The sequence below is a fragment of the Silene latifolia genome, chromosome 8 (assembly GCF_048544455.1).
Source record: "Silene latifolia isolate original U9 population chromosome 8, ASM4854445v1, whole genome shotgun sequence".
NCBI classification, from domain to species: Eukaryota; Viridiplantae; Streptophyta; class Magnoliopsida; order Caryophyllales; family Caryophyllaceae; genus Silene; species Silene latifolia.
Window position 1 is genome coordinate 662,340 of NC_133533.1, and position 14,053 is coordinate 676,392.

Genomic DNA, 14,053 nt, shown 5'->3' on the forward strand with positions numbered 1-14,053 from the left:
ATAAAAGGTAGTAATATGTCACGATTGTCACCTAAACATCATACCTTTGTATATTGGTGTAGCTTTTTATTTTGCGAAAAATGAAAAGCGAGCAAAGTTGTCGACTTTATGACGTTTATTGGACATTTATGTCTAACCCTTTCAAGCTGGTTTGAAAGCCGATCGCTTCAACTTACCTTTATCATTCGAAAAGATAAAATAGGTTGTTGTTATCTTAGAGAATCAATTTAATTTTATTTAAAAAAAAAGTCAACAGCTGTGCAGAGTTTGCTCCCAATACACGAAGCACCATGCACCATGCACCATGCACCATGCAGTTAGCTGGCAACTGCAGGCAATGGTCCTTTCTTTTGTCCTTTTCTAGCATATTCTGTTGATTTGATGGTTTTATCCACAAACATATTTCCCATGGACCTACTTTATTGCATGGGATTTGTTTGTTTTCAACTTCTTTTTCCACACAAGGGATATGCGTGTAATTTAAATATACTTCAAAATTGACAATCTGCGAAAGAGTATCAGTACTCTCACTCCTTCACTCTAAAGTTAATATTAATTTTATTACACTCGTCGATGAACGTTTTGAAACGTAATTATCTTTCATTATAGATTATTAATAATTATTCTTCGCACATAAGTGATCATATATCTCTTGAAGTCGACAATTTTTTTTTTTTTCGAGTCGTAATTTTCGGAAAGATGGTCAATTTGAAAAAGAAATTCGTCACCTTTTAGGTTCGTAACATGAGTTATGACCTCTTAAAGTTTTTTGAATAAAAAAATTGAATATTCCGGACAAAACATCAACCGTCAAGAATACCGCGTACATTTTCCGATTTCATTATTCTCCACTTGTTATCTAATAATACGGTCTCAAATGATTTCCTCCCCTTTCCTTAAATTTTTGTGCAAAAGATCTGGGTGAATGAAAAACATGGAAATTGTGATGCGGACAATGAATAAATAATAATAAAAAAAAACAAATAAAAAAAACACAAGATTCCTTCATTATTCTTAATTAATACTCTTACCAATTTCCATTTCCGTCAACAACACAAGCAAAAAAAAACAAAAAAAAAAACAGCAGAATTCTAACTTCCTTAATTAATACTAGCATACTTTAACCTCCTTATTTAATTAGTTAAATAACCAATGAGGTGAGTAACTTAGATAGGGGATGGGGCAGGTGCAGTACTATCACCGAGATATTTGGGGCCCACCAAGTAAAAAATTCCAACAAACCCAGACCCAATAAACCCAACCAAATAACGAGCGCGACTCCAAAAGTTTTTCTTGAGCTGATACTTCAAAACCTGGTCAACAGAAGGATAACTTGATGGTAAGACATCCAGCTCAACAGTAGATAGCGGAGTTATTTCACGAGCGCCGCGTTCCACGTAGACCATGATGCAGTTCATGATATCCTTTGATTGACTGTCACTCAATCCCAACTTCCCGCTAAAAGGATGAAACCACTCCTTAGTGGGGAGATTCATTTCGGTCAACTGATAGTAGTATTTGATGGCCGAGAGGGTGAGGTTGCCTTTCTCAAATTGCCTAAATAAGGCCTTTTCACTTTCACTGATGTTAGGGTAAATCAGTGCAGCACCCGGAGGGAGATGGATTATCGGGGTTGTTGTGGAAATTTCCTTCATGGCAGCATCAGGAATTTCAGCAGGAATTTCAGCATTGTTGAAACGGTTTTCATGAATGACACGCACCACTATTTCTTGGCTAGAAGAAACCGGGGAAACCGGATCTACCAAGGCAACATGTTGAGGAATAGCAAGAGATAAGTTCTGAGAAATTGCTAAAGCCAAATTTTGACTGATATTGGAAGCTAAGTTTTGGGTTAGGGCAGATGCTAAGTTTTCCAGAGTAAACTCAACATTTTCAGCTTCCGGAGTTTCAACTCCAGGGGAGAGAGGAAGAATTATAGCAGCATTTTGGAGATTTTGACGGGAAGAAGAGGCATTTTCAGCTTCCGGAGTATCAACTCCAGAAGAGAGAGGAAGAATTATAGCAGCATCTTGGAGATTTTGGAGATTTTGATGGGAAGAAGAGGGAGAAACGAGATTTTGATGGGAAGAAGAGGGAGAAACGAGATTTTGATGGGAAGAAGAGGGAGAAACGGGATTTTCAGATATGGGTTCTGAAAAAGGGATATGAGGAGTTGCTGAAAAGGTTTGATTTTCAGATTTGGTTTCAGAAAAAGGGATATGTGAGAGAAGTGGTTCTTTTAAGTTTTGATTTTCCATGGTGAATAATAGTGTAATGAATAGTGTAAAGAAGAAGAAAGATGATGGGTGATATATATAGACACAGTAAAATATTAGGGCAACGACTTGTAACTTCCGTTGGGCCAACATTTTTTTTAAGCCCAAGCGTCTATTTATATGAATCAACCCAAGTTGTTTTGTGGGACAATTTTACTCATAAGACTACTCCACTCCATTAATCAAAAGCCCAAATAAATTATTCTATAAATTTGTAACAAAAATATTATACTTTGATAATCTAAAATTTTAAATTGATAACTTGTAAATTAAATGTGTTATTTTTCATCATAAAATGTCGAGTTGTTAAAATAAAATTCAAATATAAATTAAATTAAATTTTATAATTGAGTTTCTCTCCTTTTCGCGTTACACTTTTGCCCTTCCTCTTATGATTTAGTAAATTGTCACTTTTGCCCTTCCTCTTATGATTTAGTAAATTGTTTTCAGGACATGATTTGCTTCTAATTGTAACTGAAATTAACTGTCTCGGGTTATATGAATTAATATTGTTTTTTGTCAAAGCGCTTATTATGCTCTAGATATTTCTAATATGGAAAAAATGCGCTTTTTGATGACTGTTTAGCTAAGAATTCAATGACCAAGATGATTATGGAGTTTTTGGTTATAAGGAGTAATCAATATCTCAGTTATATATATTTCGTAAAGTTTCTCGTGATCTTATGTTTGTTGATGAATATTACGGAGTATTATTCTTTTTCATTCATCTCAATTATGTTTACCTTTTTACGGTTAAACAAAGGATTGAGGTGTATGGAGTATCAATATCAACCTTCCAAGTTCCAATTTGGAAAACCCCCAAATAGTTTGGTCTGTATGAACTCAAATATATTTGTATAGTTGGACGACATGTATGAGATAAGATAACATTATGGAGAAATTTTGTAAGAAATTGTCTCATTTCGATTAAGATTATAGGCCTCATTAGTGAGATTATTGCCTTACTTATTCTGCTCGTATATATTCCCTCTGTTCCGGTCATTTGTTGTGCTATTCTATTTTTGGGTGTCTCGGTCAGTTGTTTTCCTTTCTATTTTAAGAATGAAATTGATGAGCAATTTGATCATTCACACACAATTTGGTCCAATTGTCATTGACCCCCTCCTCTTTTTTGGTTTTTGTGTCAAAAAAAAGGACAACAATTGGCCGGGACGGAGGGAGTATATCGTATCTTGGGACTAGGAGTGTTTAAAAAGTGGTCCGGATAGGTAAACCGGGTCGGGCGGTGTTTTCAGGTCCAAAGCAGATGCATGCCGTTTCGGTCTTCGGATTCCGAAAAATACGGTGACCGGTCTCCAGTTCGGTCTAGTCCACACTTTAAAAAAAATCAAATTACCATTTAAAGAAGAGTTGGCCCGGTCCAAATCCGGAGGTCCGATATGATCCAGGTCCTCTCCTAATCTTCTGTTTCGATCTTGGGTTAAGTGATTATCCCGTCCGAGAGTTCGTCCGGTCCAATTCTCGACTGGTGAACGCCCCTAACCGTCTCTCTACTATTATGAAAATTAATTAACGCCCAATTACTCAATTAACCATGTAATTTAACCAAAGTATAGTTAAACCTCCCTCATAGGGTCACAAGTCAAATTGGTCTGGCCGTGTAGCCCGCTCCTTAACCCCCCAAGCCCGCCCCATACACAAGCCGTGTACAGGTTCCATATTTCAAACCGAGCTCGCAAAGCCAAAAAAATAAAGAAGGCCCGCCCACAACATGCTAGAGCTGATCAAGTGTGTACAGGCCCGCTTGGCCCACTATTTAAGCAGAATTGGTCAAAAGAATATATTAAAAATAGGTAGTGGACAATAAAAATGGCCGGCTAAATTAATGGGCGGGTAATGTCCATAGACCGGCCCCCTAGAAAAGATTTTCCAATTTTTATTTCAATTGGTCTCCCTTGTGACGGGTCACCATTTACGACGGATATTTTGTGAGTTAAAATGGTAACAAAATGGGTTAGTGGAGAAAGGGGACCACATGAATAGTGTTGCAGAAAGAGAAAAAGTGGGTACTTTGTGAGGTAAAATGGTATCTGTCACTCCAGAGTAGGGATGGCAGTGGGTCGGGGACCCGACCCAGACCCTGAGGGTCAGACCCTAATGGGTCGGGTATGGGTCTCATTTTTCGGACCCAATGGGTATGGGTCGGGTATGGGTCTTAAGAAAATATTTGGTCCGGTCCTAAGGTCATGTTATGAGACCCATACCCGACCCTTAGACCCTTTATTAAAGAAAAAATAAATCAAAATTACAACTTTTCTGAATTCATACGGGTAGAAACCCAACTAAAGTCTCTTTCTCTTCCCTCATCCCATAAAGTGATAAAACTCAACCAAACTCTTCTGACAATACCACCACTGACACAAGAAAACCACCACCACAAAGATCGATACGCGACCGCAACCACCTCTCTCTAATAGTCGGCGTCGACAACCACCATTAACGATAGATTAATAAACTCATAATGTTAAAGTAGTATGATTTTTTTTTTTTAATATTATAGACCCCATACCGTTAATCTTGTTACTAAAGTGGTAAAACTCGGACCACGGGTAGACCCATACCCTACCCTTACCCATAGGGTCCGGGTATGGGTCCTCAAATTTTAGACCCTTGCGGGTCTGGGTCGGGTACGGGTCCAAAGCGAAAATCTCGGGTCGGGTCTGGGTCTAGGCGGACCCTACCCAGACCCTACCCATTGCCATCCCTACTCCAGAGTGATGGATATTGTTGGTCACAAATGAGATTTTGTGTTTTTATTTATGTGACAACTTAATAAATAACATTACAAAAATGTTGTCCCTCCTAGTCACTCATTTGTTTGGTATTTCATTTTCCATTTAAGTCACCTTTTGTTCCCTATTTCCTTTTTTTTTTGGAAACTTTTTTGTGTGATTTAAATTCAATGCATAGGAGGGTTGAGTGTTTTGTATAGTTTAAATTCATTTACTTAATTTTTATGTCCAAAAGAAAAAGGGACAAATGAGTGACTTGGAGTGAGACCCTGTTCTTTTGGACTTAAAGTCACTTAATTTAAGTTTATTTCAGATCCTATAAGTTAAGTTCAGTTCAGATCCTATAAGTTCAGTTCATATCCTATAAGTTCAGTTCAGTTCAGATTCTAAAAGTTCAGTTTAATTCAGATCCTTTAAGTTCAGTTCAGATCCTATAAGTTCAGATCCTATAAGTTCAGATCTTATAAATTCAGTTTAGAAAAGTTATATACAAAGTATTATTTTTAAAACCGACGCAAAAACATTTGACATTATTAATTGTTCGATACATATATACATTATTATTTTTAAACCAAAATTATCACTCTTCTCATTATTTTTTATCGTTATGTAACCGTAGTATAATGTATGAACAAACCAATGTATATAAAGCGGAAAAATGTTATTATTTTACCTTGTGTTTTAGACTATACTTTCTTATTAGTGTTCTCTTTTGGCTACTCACTAATTTCTTGTAAAAAATTTGTTTAATCTCAATAAAAGTTTACGTTTATTTTAATAATAATAATAATAATAATAATAATAATAATAATAATAATAACAACAATAATAATAATAATAATAATAATAATAATAATAATAATTGATGGGGCATATTCTGCACCACTGACCAAGTCAACATATTGTGCAAGGTCAAGGGTATCCACAGCCAAGTCAACGACTTAGACACTCTAGCCGATGAAGCCCATCGGCCTGTGACCTGGGTCTCGGCCAGACAACTAGCCAGCCGGGACACTAATCCGCGTACTCATATCCAAGATCCTCGGCGAGCCTGCCACAGGTCCATCGGCCGAGGGTACAACGGTGTTTTCACCTGATAGCCACATGGCCACCTGGCCACTACGTGACAAAAGGTAAATGCCTATAAATACTCCTCAACCTCCATTGAGGAAAGGATCCACAAATTGACCTAATAACCACTATTCATCTGGTAATATCTTCCTTATCTCTCTACAATACGTTCTTAGCCAAGTAACAACACCTTACCTCTCTAGGTTTACTGACTTGAGCGTCGGAGTGAGTACGCTCGGCCAAAGCCGAGCCCTCAGTTTGTTCATCGTTTCAGGAGACCGCAGGAAGGATTCTAGCAAGGACATCATTCAACTAGCTACGAGTGGTATCAAACATCTGCTCTGGAATTACACCCGGAACAATTGGCGCCGTCTGTGGGGAACTCGCACTAAAAGCTAGTCACATTCATTCCCAAACAACAAAAACAAAAACACAAGAAAAACCCACCCCAAAAGCTAAGAAGATGTCAAAACAACATGTAGTCGTGACCGACGAAACCGAGCTACCCCAGGATGATACATTTCACCATTCTGGAGTATTGCAACCCTCCACCGGCGGAGTAATCCAACCGGAAGTCGGAATGCCGATAACACCGGACACACCGCCGCCAACCAGGTCACCATCATGGGACAGGTGGTTGACATAGCAAAACTGAAGACACTCCTAGACCTAATTGGGAGTGCACCAACTCACGCAGGCTCGCCGACACAAGCGGCGGAAACCGTCCAGAAAACCAGGGTCCAGGGCGTGACTCCAAGAAATTTGAACGAAGCACTGGGAGAGGCAAACCCTATCAAGACGCCGGAGGAGCCCAGAGTGGACGTGGTGAACATAAGTCCATCTCGCACTCGGGAGAGGACAGCGTCGCCGCAACATCGACGAGGCACACCCCGGGAGAACCAGCGAAGCCCGACTCAGGAGAGTCGGAGAAGAAGCCCCAGTCGGAGAAGGAGTCCTTCCCGCTACGGGGAGAGGAGCCGGACCAGGAATGTAAGGAGTCGGTCGCCGCGTGTCATCCGACACGTGGTCAAGCAACCACTCAGTGATTATGTCCTTGGCACCGCCGTGCCAACCAAGCTGAAGTTACCGGCATTCACATATAAAGGAGACAGTGACCCAACCGACCACGTCGAGGCCTTTGAGTCTTACATGTCGGTATGGGAGCAGCCCGACGAGGTCTGGTGCCGGGTCTTCCCAACGACTCTGCATGGGCTGGCCCAAAGTTGGTACAAGGGGCTTCCCGACGGTTCGGTGTACTGTTTCGCCGACCTAAAGGACGCGTTCTTAGCCCAGTACTCTTGCAACAAGAGGAGGGCCGTGGAGACATCGGACCTCCTGACTATCAAACAGGAAGGGGGCGAGTCTCTACGAAGCTATGTGAAAAGGTTCGACGGCAGGGTACAACAGATTCGGGAGATCAACCCCGAATTGGCTGCTTTCGCGCTAATGAAGGGCCTCCCGGAGGGGAACTTAAAAGACGAGCTCATCAAGCACGGGGGCCTGGGCCTGGACGCCGCAAGGAGGATGGCCGATCAGGCCATCAAGGTGGAAGATTACCACAAGACCTGGGTAGGCCCCAACGAGGCCGAGCCCTCAGAGAAGAAAAGCCATCGGGATGACAGTCCGGATGAGAGACGCCGCGACACTAACAGGTCGCGGTCTGATGAGAAACGCCGTGACAAAAACAGATCACGGTCCGATAGATCGCCAAGAAGCGGACTCGACGGCGCCGGGGGAATTCGGGGTCTGTTTTACCAAAGGCATTACCATGACAAAACCCCTGCAGTCGCACGGCCGCCTGGTCTTCGCCCTAAGCGAGGCGAGGGCCGAAGTGGAACGGCCTCCCAAGCCAAAGGGAGACGGAGACGCAAACCAAGATCTGCGAGTACCACGGTTGCGCCGGCCACCTCATCGACAACCGCCGCACCAAGAATGCCATTGAAGAGCTAATCCGAAAGGGTGCCTCGACAAGTATGTGGCCAAAGGCCGAAGACCGACGCCGGCGGCCGGATAAGAAATCCGTTTTTCAACGGATAGGGGTTATCCACGTAGTCATCGGAGGTAACGAGAACGGCGGGTCGGCTCATGGGCACAAAAGGCACCTGAACGAGCCGTATCGAGCCATCAACTTTGTGCCCAACACAATACCCCCCGCCTCCGATTCCCGATATGACTATTGGAGGGAAGGACTACGAAGGAGTCATCGCCCCTCACAGCGACCCACTCGTAGTCAACTTAGACATAGCCAATCACCTGGTGAAGAGGTGTCTGATTGACACAGGCGCCTACACCAACATCATGTTTAGGGAATGCTTTAACAGCCTCGGCCTTAGACTCAAGGATTTGAGCCCCTGCACCCATCCACTATACAGCTTCTCCGGGGCTGGCCTGGTGCCCCTGGGATCCATCAGGCTCCCGGTGATGTTCGGCGAGGGGAATGCGGCCAAGAATGTCTTAGCCGAGTTCGTCGTCATCAACGGCTCATCCGCCTACAACGCCCTAATAGGCCGAGTTACTCTGAGCGATGCCGACGCGGTGATATCCATCCGGGCCCTGACACTAATGTATGTCTCGGACCGGGGGGGAGCACATAAACTCGTCTCCAAAGACGAGAAGGACGAGGTGGTCAACATCCAGATATCTGCCAGAGGATGCAACATGCAATCCCTCAAAGTGGCGAAGCAGTCGGAGAGGGGGAAAGGCTCATCCTCACAACCAAAGGGCGACCTTATGGATGCAACCGACGGCTGACGGAGGAAGAGCACCTCTAATAAGGCATTAGGACACTAATAGACCTTGTTTAGCGCCGGAGATGCCCAAAACAGCTGTGGGCACCCCGACGCATGTTAATATCAAATGTAAAAAGAACCAAGTCTTTCATCAAAATGTTCATTTTTCAGGCTAGGCGCCATCATGAAGCCGACGCCGTCTCATACTGTCGATTCGACAAGAGCGGCAGTCGTTGAAAGAAGCCGACGCCGTCTCATACTGTCGATTCGACAAGAGCGGCAGTCGTTGAAAGAAGCCGACGCCGTCTCATACTGTCGATTCGACAAGAGCGGCGATCGTTGAAAGAGGCCGACGCCGTCTCATCTTTGTCGATTCGACAAGAGCGGTAGTCGTTGAAAGAGGCCGACGCCGTCTCATCTGTCGATTCGACAAGAGCGGCGATCGTTGAAAAAGCCGACGCCTCTCATACTGTCGATTCGACAAGAGCGGCGATCGTTGAAAAAGAGGCCGACGCCGTCTCATCTGTCGATTCGACAAGAGCGGCGATCGTTGAAAGAAGCCGACGCCGTCTCATCTTGTCGATTCGACAAGAGCGGCGATCGTTGAAAAAGAGGCCGACGCCGTCTCATCTTTGTCGATTCGACAAGAGCGGTAGTCGTTGAAAGAGGCCGACGCCGTCTCATCTTGTCGATTCGACAAGAGCGGCGCGTTGAAAGAAGCCGACGCCCGTCTCATCTGTCGATCGATTAAGAGCGGCAGTCGTTGAAAGAGGCCGACGCCGTCTCATACTGTCGATTCGACAAGAGCGGTAGTCGTTGAAAGAGGCCGACGCCGTCTCATACTGTCGATTCGACAAGAGCGGCAGTCGTTGAAAGAAGGCCGACGCCGTCTCACACTGTCGATTGGACAAGAGCGGTGGTCTCCGTGAAGAAATCGAGTGCTGTGGCAGTCACCCCAAATAGTAGACGCTTCGGCAGTCACTTAAAGTGGTAGACGCCGCGTAACACACTATCCGGACGCCAGCTCACACTGTCATAGACAAGAGCGGCGGTCCCCATGAAGAAATGTAGTGCTGTGGCAGTCACCCCAAATAGTAGACGCTTCGGCAGTCACTTAAAGTGGTAGACGCCGCGTCACACGCTATCCGGACGCCGACTCTTACTGTCGTACCGACAAGAGCGGCAGTCTCCATCAGAAAGCAGACACCGCGACTAGCCGCGGCCAGCGCAGGTGATAAACAAAGTCAAAATGCCTTAAAAACGTTGAAAACAGTTGAGTTACACACTCTAAACCGCCTCGGCCAAGCCAAATCGGAAACAAAAAGAGACGCTCAATTAATGACGTAAAAGGGGCAACTCAGACAAAAAAACGAGAAAAGACCTCGGCCAAACCAGAGGCAAAATGGAAACACTCAATACCAAAAAAAAAAAAAAAAAAAAAAAAAAAAAAAAAAAAAAAAAAAAGTACCTCGGCATGCCGAAGGCAAAAGAAGAACTCTTATTAATAATAACAGTTTACAGGCAAAAAGAATGGAGATAGCAGGCCGTCCCCATTGGGATAAACCAAAACACAACCTACCAAAGTTGTACAAAATACAAGGAAAGAAAGGCAAAAATTGCAAGTATCATTTTTTAGCAATAAAAATGGCAGACGGAAAGGGCCTAACAATTGGCTCCCGAACAGCTGAAACAGATCTGCTGTAAACTTGTTCTCATCAAGCAGCCCACAATGTTAGTGAGGAGCTGAAGCTATCTGAGACACCGGGTGACCCTGGTGATGACCGCCCACCCCCTATGCCTGTCGCTGCTCATCATTAGCAGCGGTAGCCGCATCCTCTTCAGTGGGCAACCCAGCAGCTTCCCTAGCAGCCTCAGCTTTGGCCTCAGCTTCATCAGCCGCCCTCATCCTATCAGCTTCCTCCTTGGCCGCCCTAGCCTTCTCAGCAAGAGCAGCTCTCTCCGCAGCCGCCTCCTTCTCAACCTTCGCCCTCACCACCTCCTGGGCCTTCTCCGCCATGGCTTTCTCCTTAGCCGCAAGCTTATCATCAAGCAGCTCCTCATACCTGTCCCACGGAAAGGAACCGTCAACAGGGAAAAGCTCCCCGATCACTTCCCTAGCAGCTCCTTCGGCCAGGTCCCGGAATTCAGCGCACAAATTGGGAAGCATAACGGTTTGGAGCATCTCAATATCCGCCTCCTTCTGCTTGATGATGGCCTCTTTGCTCCGGACCACCTCCGCCTGGGCCTCAAACAGGTCCCTGGACTCGTTCCTCTGCCGAAGAAAGAGGTCGGCGCGCCCCTGGACAAAGCTAAGCTTCTCCGACAGCTTCACAGCTTCGGCTGCCGCAGCCTCGGCCTTCGCTCTCTCAGCGAGGACCTCCTTTTCAGCGTCCTCCCTGAGTTTTCTCTCAGCCAAGAGCGCCTTCTCAGCATCTCCCCTAAGCGTCCGCTCATTGAGGAGATCCAGCTTTGCCGACACAGCCACCTGCTTAGTGACATCACGCTCATGAACAGTGCGAGCCACGGCCTTCTCTTGCTCCTTAAGACGAGCACCGGTGGCCACGTGCCACCTTGCCAGCTCCCTAATTAGCCTCGTACCTTCCTCTATAAGCTGGGAGACGGAGGCCTTCTGGGATGAAGGGACGGTGGTAACAATTTGTCCACCAACCTGCGGATGGGAGGAGGAAGCCTTCTGGGATGAAGGGTTGACGGTGGTGCCTCGATCACCAACCTGCGCAGAGGTCCCCCCCACCTGCTGCCCAATGAGAGCAGCAGCCGGTTGCGACTGGCCTACAAAAATTTATTAAAGACATCAATATCAACATTGACTTACCGAAAACCTATCATCAGGAACACCTAATGGCACGGCTAAAATTAAGTCGCAAGATAGATAGGTACCATGTTTGGCCTTCTTGGCCGGGGGGGACTTCTCCTTGCCAGCAGTAGAGACTGTCCCTTTCCTCTTACGGATGAGGGAAGATTCCTCCTCATCAGAGTCCCCATCAGGAATATCAACAACCTCCATCGTCTGCTTCTTAGGAGGAGGGGTAGGAGTTGGAGCCGGTGTCGACGCGTTCACCGACGAGGGAACTGTTTTCCGCGTTCGACGCACGACACCGCTAATAACCCTCGCCTGGGCCTCCTCCCTGCTCAAGCTCTTCCGCCGCTGCTCTATAAGATCATTCGGCGACGTCCTACGGTCATGAGCTGAAGCCTTCGGATGCAAGTTAGCAACGGTCCCATCTTTGTGCAGCCCCATTCTCCGAAGAAGATCCTCAGACAGGTCCTTTCCAAAGTGGTCTGCGAAAAGAAACAAAGCAAGAGTTAAGTAGAGGAAATAACCCGAATTTCGAGGAGCAAGAGCATTAAGAGCGGCGATGGGCCTCACACCGACCCCACTCACCCTGTGCTAGGGCCGGTATGAGGCCGACATGGCAGAGCGGCTCATCCTGAAGGATGATCTGCGTCGGGGGAATCCATCTTTTCGGCACCCCACTCCTGTCCACCTCAAAAAGCCTCATCGCCAGCTTCTCATCCTCCGTAAGAAGGACCTTGCTAGCGTCCATCTTAAGATGCTTCCGGCTGACCCATCTATCATGCTCCGCCTGAGTCTCGCACCGCAAATTAACTCGGTGCTGGAAAAAGCAGGGCAGCGGATAGTCATCCGGCACCTTAACGTACACCCACCGGCCTTGCCAGTCTTTGCAAGAAGAAAGTTTGTTAACAGAGACATAGCCAGACTCCATCTCCACACTGTACCATCCGACGCGGCCAGAAAATGGTTTAAGATGGTGAAGCCGGCGGAATAAATTCACAGTCGGGGCCTCTCCCTTGAAGAGACAGAGCCAGACAAACCCGATTATGGTCCTCATAGCCAACGGGTGCAGTTGTGCGACGGCAACGTTCATGGCTCTAATAATGGCCACAACGTACCCATTCAGCGGAAACCGGAGCCCAAACTCCAAATGCTGCATATATACGCCGGTATGGCCCGGTGGAGGGCAACAGACGGCCTGACCCTCCTCAGGGATAACAATTTCGTATCCCCTACCAAAGAAAAAATGACCCTCGAAAAATGTCTCGCCTGAACAGCTGGCGAGCTTATGAGTCCAAGCACGGTCAAGAAGGACCTTACAGGCCTTGCCGTGATCCATAACGTACTGCCTCCCTTCATTACGACGAGGCCTTTCCACTTCATCACCAGAATCATCACCGAAATCGCCATAGGAATCAGAGTCCTCCCATTCCTCAAGAATTTGAGGATCAACTTCCGGAGAGGGAGACCTAGGGCCCCCCGACGCAGGTTTACTAGGTCCAGCATCAGCAGAAGACATGTTCGCAACAAATTACTAACAAAGTAAAAGAAATTGATTTGATTACCTTGAAGGAATAAACTCGCCGGATCGAAGACCGAAGATTGGAAGAAAACAAAGCCCTTGAAAGTTTAGAGAGATGAAGATTTTGGGAGAAAATTTTCGAAAATTTGAAGAAATGAAAGTAATGGCCAAAATCCCGGAATAACTGCCCTATTTATAGGGAAAAGCCCATGAAGAAGAGCCAATCAGGGAACAGCCCATGAAGCGTTAACCAATCAGCAAGCAGACACGTGTCAGACATGCAACCCCGGAATGTCAATCAATGCTACAGTTACCAAGCGTATTCAACACGCCCATTCACATCTCTTCGCCTGTTCATCTCCCACAACAAATTCCTAGGCATCTGCTCTCCGCCGGCCACATGATCGACCAAGCCAGGGAGCACCGGCCGGGGGCAATCAGAAATAACCGGCACTCTCAGCCCTGGTCTCGGCCGGCATCACATTCTTTCCCACATCGGATACCCTTTACGCATCCATGTGGAGGGGGGATACGGTAGGCCTACGAATGATCAAGCCGATGCATCAGAAGAAGCCGACGCAGGAAATTTTTGCAAAATACTTGCGCAGAATATACGCTCAACATACATCGGAGCCCATGCCACGGCATAGACTACGCTGGGGGCAAATTGATGGGGCATATTCTGCACCACTGACCAAGTCAACATATTGTGCAAGGTCAAGGGTATCCACAGCCAAGTCAACGACTTAGACACTCTAGCCGATGAAGCCCATCGGCCTGTGACCTGGGTCTCGGCCAGACAACTAGCCAGCCGGGACACTAATCCGCGTACTCATATCCAAGATCCTCGGCGAGCCTGCCACAGGTCCATCGGCCGAGGGTACAAC